A 14,505-nucleotide genomic window follows, 5' to 3' on the forward strand; every position below is an offset into this window, starting at 1 on the left:
ACACAGCCCATCAATATACTGTATAGACACACACAAAAAATGGACTAACAATCAAAGGATGGAGGGAAAACAATCAAGCAAATGGCATTTTAAAAAGAACAGGAGTGACAATATTAATATCTGATAAAACAGATTTTAAGGCAAAATCCAGCACAAGAAGCAAGGAAGGACATTATATAATGATGGAAGGCTCAATTCAATAAAAAGACATAGCCATAATAAATATCTATGCACCCAATGAAAAAGCCCCCAAATACATAAAACAAACTTTGCTAGAATTGAAATACATAAATCAAATTTTATTAGATTTGTTAGAGAAATAGGCAACTATAATAATTATTAAGTGCCATAGAGTTGGTTCCAACTCATAGTGACTCTGTACAGGCTTCCCAGAGGTGACTGGTGGACCTGAACCACCAACTTTGTAGTTGAAACCAGTCTTATGGTCCAGTGGGTATCTTACTGTGTCACACCAGGACTCCAAGATAATAGTAGGAGACTTTAATACACCACTTTTGATGAAGGAAAGAACAACTAGAAAGAAACTCGACAAAACAACATAATCAACCAACTTGACCCCTCATAGACATATGCAGAACACTCTACCCAACGCAATGTATACATTACTTTCCTGAGCACATGGAACATTTTCCAGAAGAGCCCATATGTTAGGCCACAAAGCAAGCCTCAATAAATTTAGAATATTGAAATACTGCAAAGCTTCTTCTCAGACTATAATGCTATAACATTAAAAAACAACAATAGGAAGATCAAGAAAAAAAGATCTACTACGAGGTTAGGACCAAAAGTATTGCTACAAAATCATAAAAACCTTCATGAAACAAAAACACTAAAATGTGAAGGTATTTTTTCTTGACATATCTTGACATCTAGGTCTTGTTGCTGTTATAGTTGCTAAGTGCCAGAGAGTCGGTACTGACTCATAGTGACAATATGCAAAATAGAATAAAACACGGCCTGGTCCTGCGCCAACCTCACAATCATGGCTACATTTGAGTCCATCGCTGCTGCCACTGTGTCAATCCATTTTGTAGGGGTCTTCCTCTTTTTCTCTGACCCTCCCTTTTACCAAACATGATATCCTTCTCCAAGGACTGGCCTCTTCTGATAATATGTCTGAAGTATAAGAGACAAAGTCTGGCTATCCTGGCTCCTAAGGAGAATTCTGGATGTACTTTTCCAACACAGATTGATTTGATTTTTTGACAGTACATTTAATTTTCTCCTCCAACATCATAGCTCAGATACATAATTTTTTTATTTTTATTTTTATGATTTTCCTTATTCACTGTCCAATTTCACATACATATGAGGTTATTGAAAATACCATGGTTTGTGTCAGGCACACCTAAGTCCTCAAACTGACATCTTTGCTCTTAAACACTTAAGAGGTCTTGTGCAGCAGATTTACCTCATGCAATATGTCTGTTGTTTGATTTCTTGACTGCTGCTTGCATGAGTGTTGATCGTTGATCTAAGCAAAATGAAGTCTTTGACAACTTCAATCCATTCTCCATTTTTCTTGATGTTGTTTATTGGTCCAGTGATAAGAATTTTTGTTTTCTTTACATTGAGGTGAAACCTATACCAAAGACTATACTCTTTGATCTTCATTTGTAAGCATTTCAAGTCCTTTTTACTTTCAGGAAGCAAGGCTACATCATCTGCATATCACAGTTTGTTAATGAGTCTTCCTCCTATCCTGATGTCACGTTCTTCTTCATATAATCTAGTTTCTTGGATTATGTGTACACCATACAGATCGAATAAATGTGGTGAAAGAAAACAACCACGGCACACACCTTTCCTAATTTTAAACCATTCGATGTTCCCTTGTTCTGTTCAAATAGTTGACTCTTGGTCTATATACATGTTCCTCAGGAGTGGAATTAAGTGTTCCAAAATATTCATTCTCCACAATGTTGTCCATAGCTTGTCATGATCCACATAATTGAAACTCATTGCATAAATGGTAAACATCTTTTTGGAATTCTCTGCTTTCAGCCAAGATCCATCTGATGTCAGCAATGTTATTCCTTGTTCCACATCCTCATCTGAATCTGGCTTAAACCTCTAGCAGTTCCCTATAATGTACAGTTGAAGCTATTTTTGTATTACCTTTAGCAAAATTTTACTTGCTTTTGATATTGTCTGATAATTTCTGCATTCCATTGCATCATTTCTCTTTGGAATGGGCACAAATATTGATCTCTTCCAGTCTGTTGGCCAGGTAGTTGTCTTCCAAATTTCTTGGCATAGATGATTGAGTGACACCAGTGCTTCATTAGTTTGTTGAAAGATTTCAATTTGTATTCCATCAACTACTGGTGCATTGTTCTTTGTAAATGCCTTTAATAAACCTTGGACTTCTTCCTTCAGTATCATTGGCTGTTGATCATATACTACCCCTTGAAATGTTTGGACATTGACCATTTGTTTTTGATGCAGTGACTGTGTATTCCTTCCATCTTCTTTTGATGCTTTCTGCATCATTCCATTTTTTGTCCATAGAATCCTTCAATATTTCAAGCCAAGGCTTGAATTTTTATTTCAGTTCCTTCATCTTGAGAAAATATGTTCTTCCCTTTTGGTTTTCTAACTCCAGGTCTTTTTCGTTATAATATTTGACTTTGTCTTCTTGAGCTGACCTTTGACATTTTCTATTCAGTTCTTTTACCATCTCATTTCTTCCATTTGCTTTAACATTGCTATGCTGGAGAACAAGTTTCAGAGTCTCATCTGTTATTCATTTGGTTTTTTTCCTTCTTTCTGGTCTTTTTAATGACCTTTTGCTTTTTTTCTGTATGATGTTCTTGATGTCATCCCATTTCTTTTCTGGTCTTTAATTTCTAATGCATCAAACATGTTCTTAAGGTGATTTCTAATTCTGAACATACGATATGTTCAAGATCGTATTTTGGCTCTTGTGGACTTGTTTTAATTTTCTTCAGCTTCAACCTGAACTTGCATATGAGCAATTGATGGTCTGTCCACAGTTTGCCTCTGGCCTTGTTTTGGCTGATGATATCGAGCTTTTCCACTATCTCTTTCCACAGATGTCGTCAATTTGACTTTTGTGTATTCCACCTGGTGAGGTCCATGTACATAGACATTTTTTATGTTGTTTAAAAAGGTATTTGCGAAGAAGAATCCATTTCACTTTGAAAATTTCTATCATGTTATCTCCAACATCACTGCTATCACCAAGGCCATACTTCCCAACTACTGATCCATCTTCTTTGTTTCCAGCCTTTGCATTCCAATAGCCTGTAATTATCAATACATCTTGATTGCATGTTTGATCAATTTCAGTCTCAAGAAGTTGGTAGAATTCTTCAATTTTATTATTGCTGGCTTTAATGGTTGATGCATAAATTTGAATAATGGTGATATTAACTGTTCTTCCTTGTTGTTGTTATTAAGTGCCGTCAAGTCGATTCTGACCCATAGCGACCCTGTATAGGGTTTCCAAGGAGAAGCAACTGATGAGCTTGAACTGCCAACTTTGCAGTTCAAATAGCTTTGCAGTCTGGTGCGTTAACCCACAGCATCACATGACCAGTCTTCCCTGTAGATGTATGGGTATTTTCTTACATTAACAGCATTGTACTTCAAGACAGATCTTGAAATTTTCTTTTTGATGAAGAATGCAATGCCATTCTTCTTCAATTTATCATTCTTGGCATAGTAAACCACGTAATTGTAAGATTCAAAGTGGCCAGTACCAGTCCATTTCAGCTTACTAATGTCTAGGAGATCAGTGTTTTTGCACTTCCTTTCATTTTTTCCAACTTCCAATTTTCCATGTTCCAATTATTAATAGATGATTACAGCTGTTTCTCCTCATTTTGAGTTGTATCTCACCAGCAAATGAAGGCTCAGAAAGCTTTACTCCATCCACATCATCATGGTTAACTCTACTTTGAGGAGGCAGCTCTTCCCCGGTCATATTTTGAGTGCCTTACAACCTTATAGGCTCAACTTCTGGCACTATGACAACATTCTGGTGCACTTATCATGTTTCAATATTCAATATTCTGGTGCTATCTGAGAGTGTTCCACTGCTATTCACAAGGTTTTCAGTGACTAAATATTCAGAAATAGGTCATCTCTTCTTCTTAGTTGAAAGTAGTGAAATATATTCTTGAAATAGAGTCTAAGGATCATATAAGAAGCCTTTAAAATCAGGAATACCTCTGAGGTAATTGGCATGTACAAAGAAATATTTACAATTAAGTCATTGGGATGGAATAAATTGAAAGAGTTATTGTTGTTAGGTGTCATGGAGTCAGTTTGGACTCTTGGGATGCTGTATAGTGTTTCCAAGGAGTGCTTGTGGATTTGAACCACCAACCTTGCAGTTACATAGTCCATTGGTTATCCTACAATTGAAAGAGTAATCAATACAAAGTGAGATAGGTTATCAATATTTGCATTTGGACATGATAATTTTGTGTTAGCTGTGAGACAGCCAAGTAGAAACGCCAAATGGTTAATGTTATATGCAGGTCTTAAATTTTGAAGCAAAGGCTGAGCTGGAAATACATAATCTGGAGCCATTTTATATATTGGAAATTAGAGAAATAGAAATAGATGAGATATGTAGGGAGACAACACAGTTGTGAGAAGATCAGAGTGGTCAGGACATTTATAAAACATGAAAGAGGAGTATTCAGAAAAGAGAATAATGAATAGATAGAGAGATGCTAGCAAATTTGGGAATTGTGCTATTAAGGAAAATGAAAGAAAGAAGAGCCTTTCAAGGAGGAAATGCTCACATATATTAAATGTTTTCAGGGGATGAGGATGATGAAAACTAAGAATGTCTCATCAAACAGTGTAAAAACATTTAGGAAGAGGGTGTTTTTGGTTTGGAAAGATGTCTAATTGAAATGTATTATGGAGTACATGAGAGGTAAGGAAGCTGAGACCAACTTTTGAGATCTGGCCATAAAGAGACCTAGAGGGGAAAAATAGTAGCTGAAACACAACATGGAGTCCAGTTCTCCATTGAAAATGTTAGAGAAAGAAAAACTTGGAGATAGGTTGGAGTACCTGGGATTCAGGTGCAAGTCTTGCCTTCTAAAGGGAAGAAGACATTTCTTCTTTGTAATTGGAGACAAGAGACAATTTGTTTTATACCTAGCTTTGGATGTTTTTATTGCTGTGTGCCATTGAGTCAATTCTGACTCATAGTAACCCTATAGGACAGGATAGACTTCCCTATAAGGTTTCCAAGTCTGCAATTCTTAACAGCAGCAGAATGCTATATCTTTCTGCCATGAGTTCAAACTGGAGTCCTGGTGTGGTGCTGTAGGTTAATGTATCAACCTTTCTGTTAACTGCTGAATGCTTAACTGCTGCACCACTAGGGCTCCTTCTTTTGGAAGGGTGCTAGAAGAATGCATTTAAATGCTCAATGTGCAGTGTTGGTGGTGGTGTGTCACTGAGTCAATTTTGACTCATAGGAACCCTGGTTAGGGTTTCTGAGGCTGTAAACCTTTACAGGAGCAGAAACTCTCATCTTTCTCCTATGGAGTGACTAGTAACTTTGAACTACTGACTTTGTGGTTAGCAATCTGGCTCATAGTCCAACATGCTACCAGGATTTCTTCAATGTACAGTATTTGTAAATACATACTCATGTTATGATCAGGATTTATAAATTCCAATAAAAAAGATGAAGATTTGCAAAATGTAAATTGGAAGTAATTCTATGTAAACATTAGTTTTGGTACTTCTATTTTCACATCTCCATCAAACCAAAGTATCTTTAAATTAAAACTAATACATCTCTTCTTGCATTTGTACTTCTAGTAAATGATTGTTACAGCATTTTAATGCAACTAATGTATGGGTATTAGAGCTCTGGTAGCGTAGTGGTTACGAATCGGGCTGCGAACCTTAAGGTCAGCGGTTCGAAACTACCAGCTGCTCCGCGGGAGAAAGATGAGGCTTTCTACTCCCGTAAAGATTTACACCCTCGGAAACCCTGTACAGGGTCGCTATGGGTCGGAACCGACTCGATGGCACTTAACAACAACAAACAACAACAATGTATGGGTATTAGGGTAAAAGCCAGCCACCCTATTTGCTTGTTAGTCTCCAATGTGCGTTATTCATGTTACATGCATGTGCATGTTATTTATGTGGGTGCATGATATGTTAAAATATTGTATATTGTTTGTTCCACTTTAGTTTTTTTGTCTGTGATCTTCAAAACACCAGCTTTCTATAATCTTAGCAAACAATAAAAAAAGCTATTCTCTGCACACAAACTTTCAGTGTTTGTAAAGCTATTCATTTGTAATATTAGAACTGTTACATGCCTTTTCTTTGCAGATGATACAACACTGCTTGCTGGAGAGGATTTAAAACATTTACTGATGAAGATCAAAGAGCATAGCCTTCGGTATGGATTACATCTCAATGTAAAGAAAACAAAAATCCTCACCACTGGACCAATAAACAACATTCTTGTCAATGGAGAAAAGATTGAAGTTGTCAAGGACTTCATTCTTCTTGGATCAACTATCAACACTCATGGAAGCAGCAGTCAAGAAATCAAACGACATATTGCATTAGGTAAATCTGCTGCACAAGACCTTTTTAAAGTGTTGAAGAGCAAAGATGGCAGCTTGAGGACTAAGGTGCACCTGACCCAAGCCATAGTATTTTCAATAACCTCATATGCATGAAAAAGCTGGACAGTGAATAAGGAAGACCGTAGAAGAATTGATGCTTTTGAGTTATGGTGTTGGAGGAGAATATTGAAAATGCTATGGGCTGCCAAAAGAACCAATAGATCCATTTTGGAAGAAGTATAGCCAGAGTGCTCCTTGGAGGCCAAGATGGCCAAACTTAGTCTCTCATACTTAGGACATGTTGTCAGGAGGCATCAGTTGCTGGAGAAGGATATCATATTTGTTAAGGTGGAGGATCAGAGAAAAAGAGGAAGATCCCCAACAAGATGGGTTGGCCAAGTGGCAGGCAGCATCGATGGACTCAAGCATGGCAACAGTAGTGAGGTTGGCCCAGGATCTGGCAGTGTTTCGTTCTGCTGTGCATAAGGTTGCTGTGGGTCAGTACCGACTTGATAGCACCTAACAACAACAAAACAATAGCTGTAAAAAAGAACCAAGTTAATTTTACTCTCCACTTCCCTAACAGTTTTAAAGTTACATAAATGTAACCTGGCCTCCTCAAGCAGTTTCAAAATGTTGTCAGCCAGCTAATCTATCAAGAGTAACAAGATTGTTTTAAATTCAGTGATTTTGTTTCATTCATGTCTGTAATAGCAAGGCAGCTGAAAAATCAACTACATTTCAGTTGCTATTGGATAACATCTTCCAAAATATTTCTTAATCCTCCTTGTCCCCAGCTAGCGTCAGTAAAAGCAAAGTTACAGTCTGGGACCCCTTCCCCTTCCTCATCGCATTCCACATACATCCAGATTATTTTTTGTGCCTGGGCCTGTGTTTCTGATTGCCTTCAGTTTCCTTACACATCATAATAATGATAATTAGTTAAGTTTAATTTGAATAGCATTTTATAATTTTACCATTATCACATATGATTCTCCTAATGACCTTAAAAGAGAGAACCACTAATCATCTCCATTTGCTAGATCAGACTACTGTGGCACCCAAATTAAAACCAAACCAACTGCCATTGATCAATTCTAAATCATAATAACTGTATAGGACAGAGTAGAACTACCTCATAGGGTCTTCAAGTTTGTACACATTTATGGCAGCAGGCTGCCACTTCTTTCTCTCCTGGAGTAGCTGGTGGTTCGACTGCTGACCTTTAGGTTAGCAGCCAGGTGCTTTAACCAGGACACAAGAATTATTTTACTGAAGCACAGAGAAATCAAAATGGTTTGTCCAAAGTCACAGGTGTAAAGCTGTGGTCTTCTTTTAGAATATTCTTTCTTCAGGTCCCTTGGTTTGTTCACATCATGGTGGAAAGCACAGATGCTTTGGAGGCAAATAGTACTAAGTTCAAATTCTGGCTTGAAGTTTCTGAGCCTCAGTTATTCTGCTTGTTAAGTGGAAAAATAATTCAGATTTTTATGACTCTTTCTAAGGAATAAGTGAGATGATATATTCTGGTATCCATAGAAATGGTTGGTGTAGTGGACAATTGAGATTTCTTTGACTTCCTATTATTTCCCCCTTCATGATAATACAACATTTCCTTTAGGATTATTGATCTCTTTCATGAATGGCCTTGGCAGAAACACAATTTCTGGTTCTTACTTTCTATGATGGAAGCAGAAAGGGTTCCGATTCTTCCTTCCTTACCTGTTGGTGTTATCAAGTGCTTTCAAGTTAGTTCCAACTCATAGAGAGCCTATGTAGGGTTCCCAAGGAGACGTTGGTGGGTTTGAACTGCCGAACTTGCGGTCAGCAGTCCAGTGCAAACCAGGACTCCAAACAGAAATGATGAGACTCTTAATCTCAGGGTCATGGGATTCCCTACCTGGTAGTCCTTAAATTTGATAAATCTTATGCTCCTTTTTGGGGTCTTTTAATCTTGAGCAAACAGCCCTAAATGGAAGGAGGAGTTGAGGGCTGTTCATCAGAACCCTGCTGAGCTTCTTAGAATCATCCTGTGCTAAGAGCATGGCTGTGGAGTTTGCCTCCTGGTCCTTTTAAATGCCTGTGGTTCCCAACCAATCTCAAACCTCCCATCAATTCTGCTAACCCCTTCATATCTTTCTAATAGCTTCTCTTTGCTAAACTCATTCAGAAGTGGTTTCTCTTGTTTGCAATTGAGAATCATAATTGCACTTTTGGTAATTGGTGGAAGTCATCTGATTACAGTATCGTAGTTTAAAAAAAGAAAAAAGTAAAGAAGTTAGAAAGAATGAAAACATGTAGAGCTAGAAATTGTTGTTGTTAATGGCCATTGAATCAGTTCTGACCCATAGCGACCCTGTATAGTGTTTCCAAGGAGCAGCTGTTAGGTTTAAACTGCCAATCTTGTGGTTCAAACTGACCTTGTGATCCAGTGCATTATCCTGCAACAATTCACCAGGACTTCAAAAGTTAGAACATGCTATTATTAAGAAGCTACATGACTAGTCTCAGGTAGCCTCTCTGATCGCCTCATCACCAAGTGTCCTTCAGTGTCAGGCACGCTGATCTTGCAAATAGCCTTCTTATCCAAGAGTCTTGGTCTTTGGTGTTTGTTCTCTTTTCTTGGAAAGCTCTTTCCCAGAAGTTCCCATGGCACTGTTGTTTCATTTATACAACTCTCTACTCAAAGGAAACCCTGTACAGGGTCGCTATGGGTTGGAATTGACTCGATGGCACTTAACAACAACAGCAACTACTACTCAAAGGTTGTTTCTTCAGATAGGACTTCTCTGATCATTAGATGTTAACTGATACCATCTGTCAAGAACCCCTTACTCTTCCTTTTATGTATCCATAACAATATACATGATGGCATAGTACATTTTGTATTTATTTGTTTATTATCTATTTATCATATAATATCAATGAAGAATACTTTGTGGTTATTTTCTGCTTGTGTGGCACATTATAGGTGCTCAAGAAGCATTTCTGAAAGTTTGACCAATTTCTTCATGGATGCATGCCCGTTAAAGTGTTCAAGAAAGCAAAATAATTGATTTAAGAATGGAAGATCCCAAGTTTGATTTGGGGGTTTGTGATTATGAAGTGAGACTTCTGTGTGCAAAAGGATAAAGATATCTATTCTTCTAAAAAATGTACATGCTTTTCTCCAACACATGATTCCCACCCCTCAAAAGAGTAAAGTATTTTTATACTTGCGGTAGCAAAGGCTGAACGATTTGACTCTTTTCAGGGATTAGGAAATTTCAAATAATTTGTTAAATTTATTTTTCAGTGGTGCCTCGCGATTTAAAACAAGGGGTTAATTTGAATCAAAGGTGAAACAAGTTAATTGAATGTCCTATCTATCTGGCCACTTTAATATAAAAATCAATTTCTAAGTATAGTTATAAGGGAAAATGACTTGCCTAATTTGTAGGACAGACTGTGTTTCTCTGAAGCTGACACCACCCCCACTGCCTTGGTTTCTTGGCAGTCCTGCTCTCTGAAAGGGCCAATTCTCTCATCGTTCTGGAGACATTTCTGTCATCAAAGCTCCCTGACTGTCATGGCAGCAAACAACACTTATATTTCCTTATCACTTAAAATACAAACACACAGAACATCCTCTTGTCAATTCGCAGCTTGAAGAAATTTGTTGATCCTGGAAACCACAATAGTGGAATTGATCTACTTCACACCTATCTTTGGTGTTGCCAATTCATTTTGTTAGTTGAGGTATGATGTGCTTTGGGGCTTTGATTGAACTTTGTGCTTGGTATCTGCCAAAGCTTATATCTCACCATTGCCATGGGAATTCTCCATCTCCTTGCAGGTCTGTATACACTAGACTCAGTAAGTTGTTATGTTGCTGGAATTGAACTACTCCACCAGAAACTTGGGCTGCCTGAGAATGTGTCAGGTGAATTTGGATGGTCCTTCTGCCTCACTTGCATCTCAGCTCCCTTGCAGTTTATGGCTTCTGCTCTCTTCATCTGGGCCACTCACACCAAGCACAAAGAGTATACCTTAATGAAAGCATATTGGTGGCATGAGCAGGAGGCTCCCTCCCCTACAGTTGCCATCTTTATTATTTTTTAGTTAGTAGTTTCCCTTGTCTCTTTCCCAATTGGTTTTATTTTTCTCTAGTTATACCATTTTCTCCAGAAAATCCATTTTATTTATATAGAAATATATATAAATGCACACACACATGAACGCATACATACAACTGTTTTCAACACCACTAAAACTTACACAATAAACACTGGGCTAAGTACCACAAGGTCCACAATTTGAGCTCACCAGCCACTCCATGGGAGAAAGATGAAGCTTTCTGCTCCCGTGAAGATTCAAAGTCTTGGAAAGGGTCGCTGTGAGTTGGAGCTGACTCGAAGGCATTTAAAATAAACAACAAGCAACCAGCCTGGGTATTTGGCAACCCTGAAAGCAAGCTGTTACGGATCGAATTATGTTCCCCCAAAAGTTATATTGAAGCCCTAACCTCTAGTACCTGTGAACATGACTCTGTTTGAAAATAAGGCTCTTTGAACATGAAACTAATTACATTTACATGAGTTCCTACTGGAGTGGAATGGATTCTAATCCTATGTGAATGATGCCCTTATGAAAGAGAAGAGAGACTACAGAGGGAAAATGGTCATGTTACAGCAGAATTATGTCTCATCCGCAAGGCAAGTAATGCGTGAGACTATCAGAAACTGTCAAAAACAAGAAAAGATCTTCCCTTAGAGCCTCTGGATTAGCATGGCCCTCCTGACACTGAATTTGAACTATTAACCTTAGTTTTCTAGGGTTGTCAGAACAAAGCTACCACAAAGTGAATGGCTTTAAAGAACAAGACTTTATTGTCTCATAATTTTGGAGAATAAAAGTAGAAATCAGGGTATCATCTGTGGTAGAGAGTCCTTCTTCATTGGTAGCTCTGGAGTTCCTTGGCATTCCTTGACTTGTAGAGGGATCTTAACATGGTGTCTGTCTTTGCCCTATGTGTGTGTGTATGTGTGTCTGCATCCTTTCTACTCTTTTCATAAGAGAACACTCAGAAGGGATTAAGTTTAGGATCCACTCTATTCTGGTATGAACTCAACAACAAAATAGAAGAAGCCATACTTCCAAACTAGACCTGTGTAGAGGTGTTAGGACATCAACATAACTTAATTTATTAAAAAAAATTTTTATTTCAAATACACAAGCAAAATGTACCAAAAATTAAATCAACTCTACACATATAATTGAGTGACATGAATTAAATTCTTCAATGTGTGTATCCTCCAGTTCCTAATTGTTCCTCCCTGATCAACTTTTTGGGGTTTCAATTAAATCTGTGAACACATCCAGAACCATGAGACAATACATTCTTATTCTTGTAAGGCCCCAGTTTTAGTAGTTTGTTGGAAGAGACCAATGAATCTAATACTGTACACAAGTCTAAGTCTCTCAATATACTAATCTAAAATAATCACCAAGAGAAAATAACCTTGTAGATGTGTAAAGCCTACAAAGTTGTACTGGATAAGGCAATTTGGAACAAAGACCATCAGTATGAAAAAAGATTGTTGGTCTCTGGCCAGTGCTGTTGCGTGATCCCCAGTTGTTTTAATCCCTCAGGCCAAAGCTAGATAGTACAACCAGGAAAGGTAGGCCTGACCTTTGTGTTTCCCAGCTTTATCTTGAGGTTACCAAATACTGATTTTAGGAAAACCAAAGGTGGCTGTGTAAATCCTGGTTTGGAACTAAGGGATAAGGCACTGGACTTCAAGGTCAATTTGAACCACAAGGTCAATGGTTCAAACTCACTAACTGCTCCTTGGAAACCCTATATTGGGTTGCTATGAGTCGGAACCAGCTCATCAGCGCTGAACTACAACAACAACAAATTGTTGGAGGGAGCTCCTGGGTGGTGACAATGGTTAATGTGCTTGACTGCCAACTTAAAGGTGAAGGTTTGATCCTATCCAGAGGAACTTGAAAGAAAGATCTGGAGATCCCTTTCTGAAAAAGAAGGCATTTAGCATAGCTAAATCTGGACACAAACGGGGTTGTCATGAACTGGAGTCGACACTATGGCAACTGGCTTATGCTCTATGGAAGGGTTGAATCTCTGAGGTTCAATGGGAATTAGAAACTCCAGTCATGTGTCAGTAAGATTTCAATGCTTTTGTTGGATTGCATATTTGGGTCCTGTTTATAATCCCATAGTTGTGTTGATTTAGAGGAAACGTGTAGATACAATCCAGTGATCATATGAACATAGAGCTGAGAATCAAGTCATTAATTTTAAGGCTTCTGTTTTCACTGGAAAAAATAGTGTTCATTATTTTAACAGATCCTTAATATGCCCAGATTAGCCTTCAATGTACTCTGCCATGTCTCAATAGGAAAAGCTTTGCTGGTGTTGCGGAGAAGAATGCAATCTCTGTGGGGTGCTGGGTAATTACATTCCAAGTAGCAGCAGGGTTGCTAGTAGGAAAAGGAATTGTGCTATTGCTGCTGGCTAGATGAGGCCAATCTGGGCAGCAGGGAGGGGACTGGGGGTGAATGGGGACAGCAAGGGAGAAAAGGAAAATTTATTTTAACTTCCAATTTAAATGTAATAAATAACACCAGAATATTTAAAGGATGAATTTCTTTGGTAATATAAGTGAGAAAATGTATACTGGATTATAAACATTGACCTTTAAATAATATGACCTAGTGGGCATTCTCAAATCTCATGAACTCTTGCAGGTATCAAGACACATATGGAGTAGTATGGAGATGTTTGCTTTTTCTAGACATTGCCTGAAGTCATTATGGGTCATAGTCATGTTATTAAGTACAGATTTGATTGACTTTTTGCAGAGGAGACAGAGTTCCCTGCTGAGACTCAATGTGTTCTTATTCATGGACTGAGTCTTAGTTGACACATTTGCATCAAGGAGATTTTGCTTTTCAGTTTTTTTTGTGCGATGGACCACTGTAAGATTTTGATGAAACTTCAGACCTCTCTTCCATATTGTGCATGTTCATACTCACATAGACAAATAGGTACAGAGTGGTTCATGAGTCTGCAAAGTTGAGATTCTCTGGAATGGACCATTCTGCTCCCATCTAAAATCACTCTGGCATGGAATATAAATATAAATAATAACTGATCTAAAAACAAATTTATTGATTGTTTATTTGTAACCTGCTGCCCTACAATTTGGGGACCTGGTGGCCCGGTGGGTTAAGCATTGAGCTGCTAACCTAAAGGCTGACAATGAAAACCCACCAGCTAGAGGAGATGATGAGGCAGTACCCTTCCATAAAGATCTATAGCCTGGAGAACTCCTGTGGAGCTGTTCTATTCTGTCCTAAAGGGTCGCTGTGAGTTCGAATCCACTTGATGGCAATGGGTTTGGTTTTGGTTTTGGGTCATACCGTTTATTATTATTAGTGAGAATGATTGTTTTGTGAAGCAGTCAGAAAGGAATGATTCTCAATTATTTGAGGGTCCCAGGAGATGGATTTCTAGAGATGTTCACAGAATATAAGGGGTGCTGATGGTACAGTGATTAAATGCTTGTCTGCTAAACTAAAGATTTGGAAGTTTGAACCACTTGTTCTTCAGAAGAAAGATTTGGCAGTCTGCCTTTATGAAGAGTGTAGCCTTGGAAACCCTATGTATCCACCCTGTATTATAGGGTCACCTTGAATCAGTATTGACTCATTGGCAGTGGTTTGGAGTTTGCTTGTTTGTTTTTTAGTTCATACACAATAGGTATGTCACAAAAACTATTAAATGGAAGTAATATATTGATCTTTGGAGCATTAATGTTAAATTCTCCATAACCTATCAAGCTATTATCTGCCATAGCTGGAATTGTCTTGTTTGCAAATTTTCTAACAAGTTAAT

The 14,505-nt window shown here is 38.0% G+C and overlaps 1 pseudogene; it reads left to right on the forward strand.

The window, feature by feature from the left end:
* The first annotated feature begins 5,574 nt into the window (after positions 1 to 5,574).
* On the forward strand, positions 5,575 to 10,706 carry LOC102814125 (annotated as a pseudogene).
* Positions 10,707 to 14,505: the final 3,799 nt, after the last annotated feature.

Source organism: Chrysochloris asiatica, unplaced genomic scaffold, assembly GCF_000296735.1.
Source record: "Chrysochloris asiatica unplaced genomic scaffold, ChrAsi1.0 scaffold00012, whole genome shotgun sequence".
NCBI lineage: Eukaryota > Metazoa > Chordata > Mammalia > Afrosoricida > Chrysochloridae > Chrysochloris > Chrysochloris asiatica.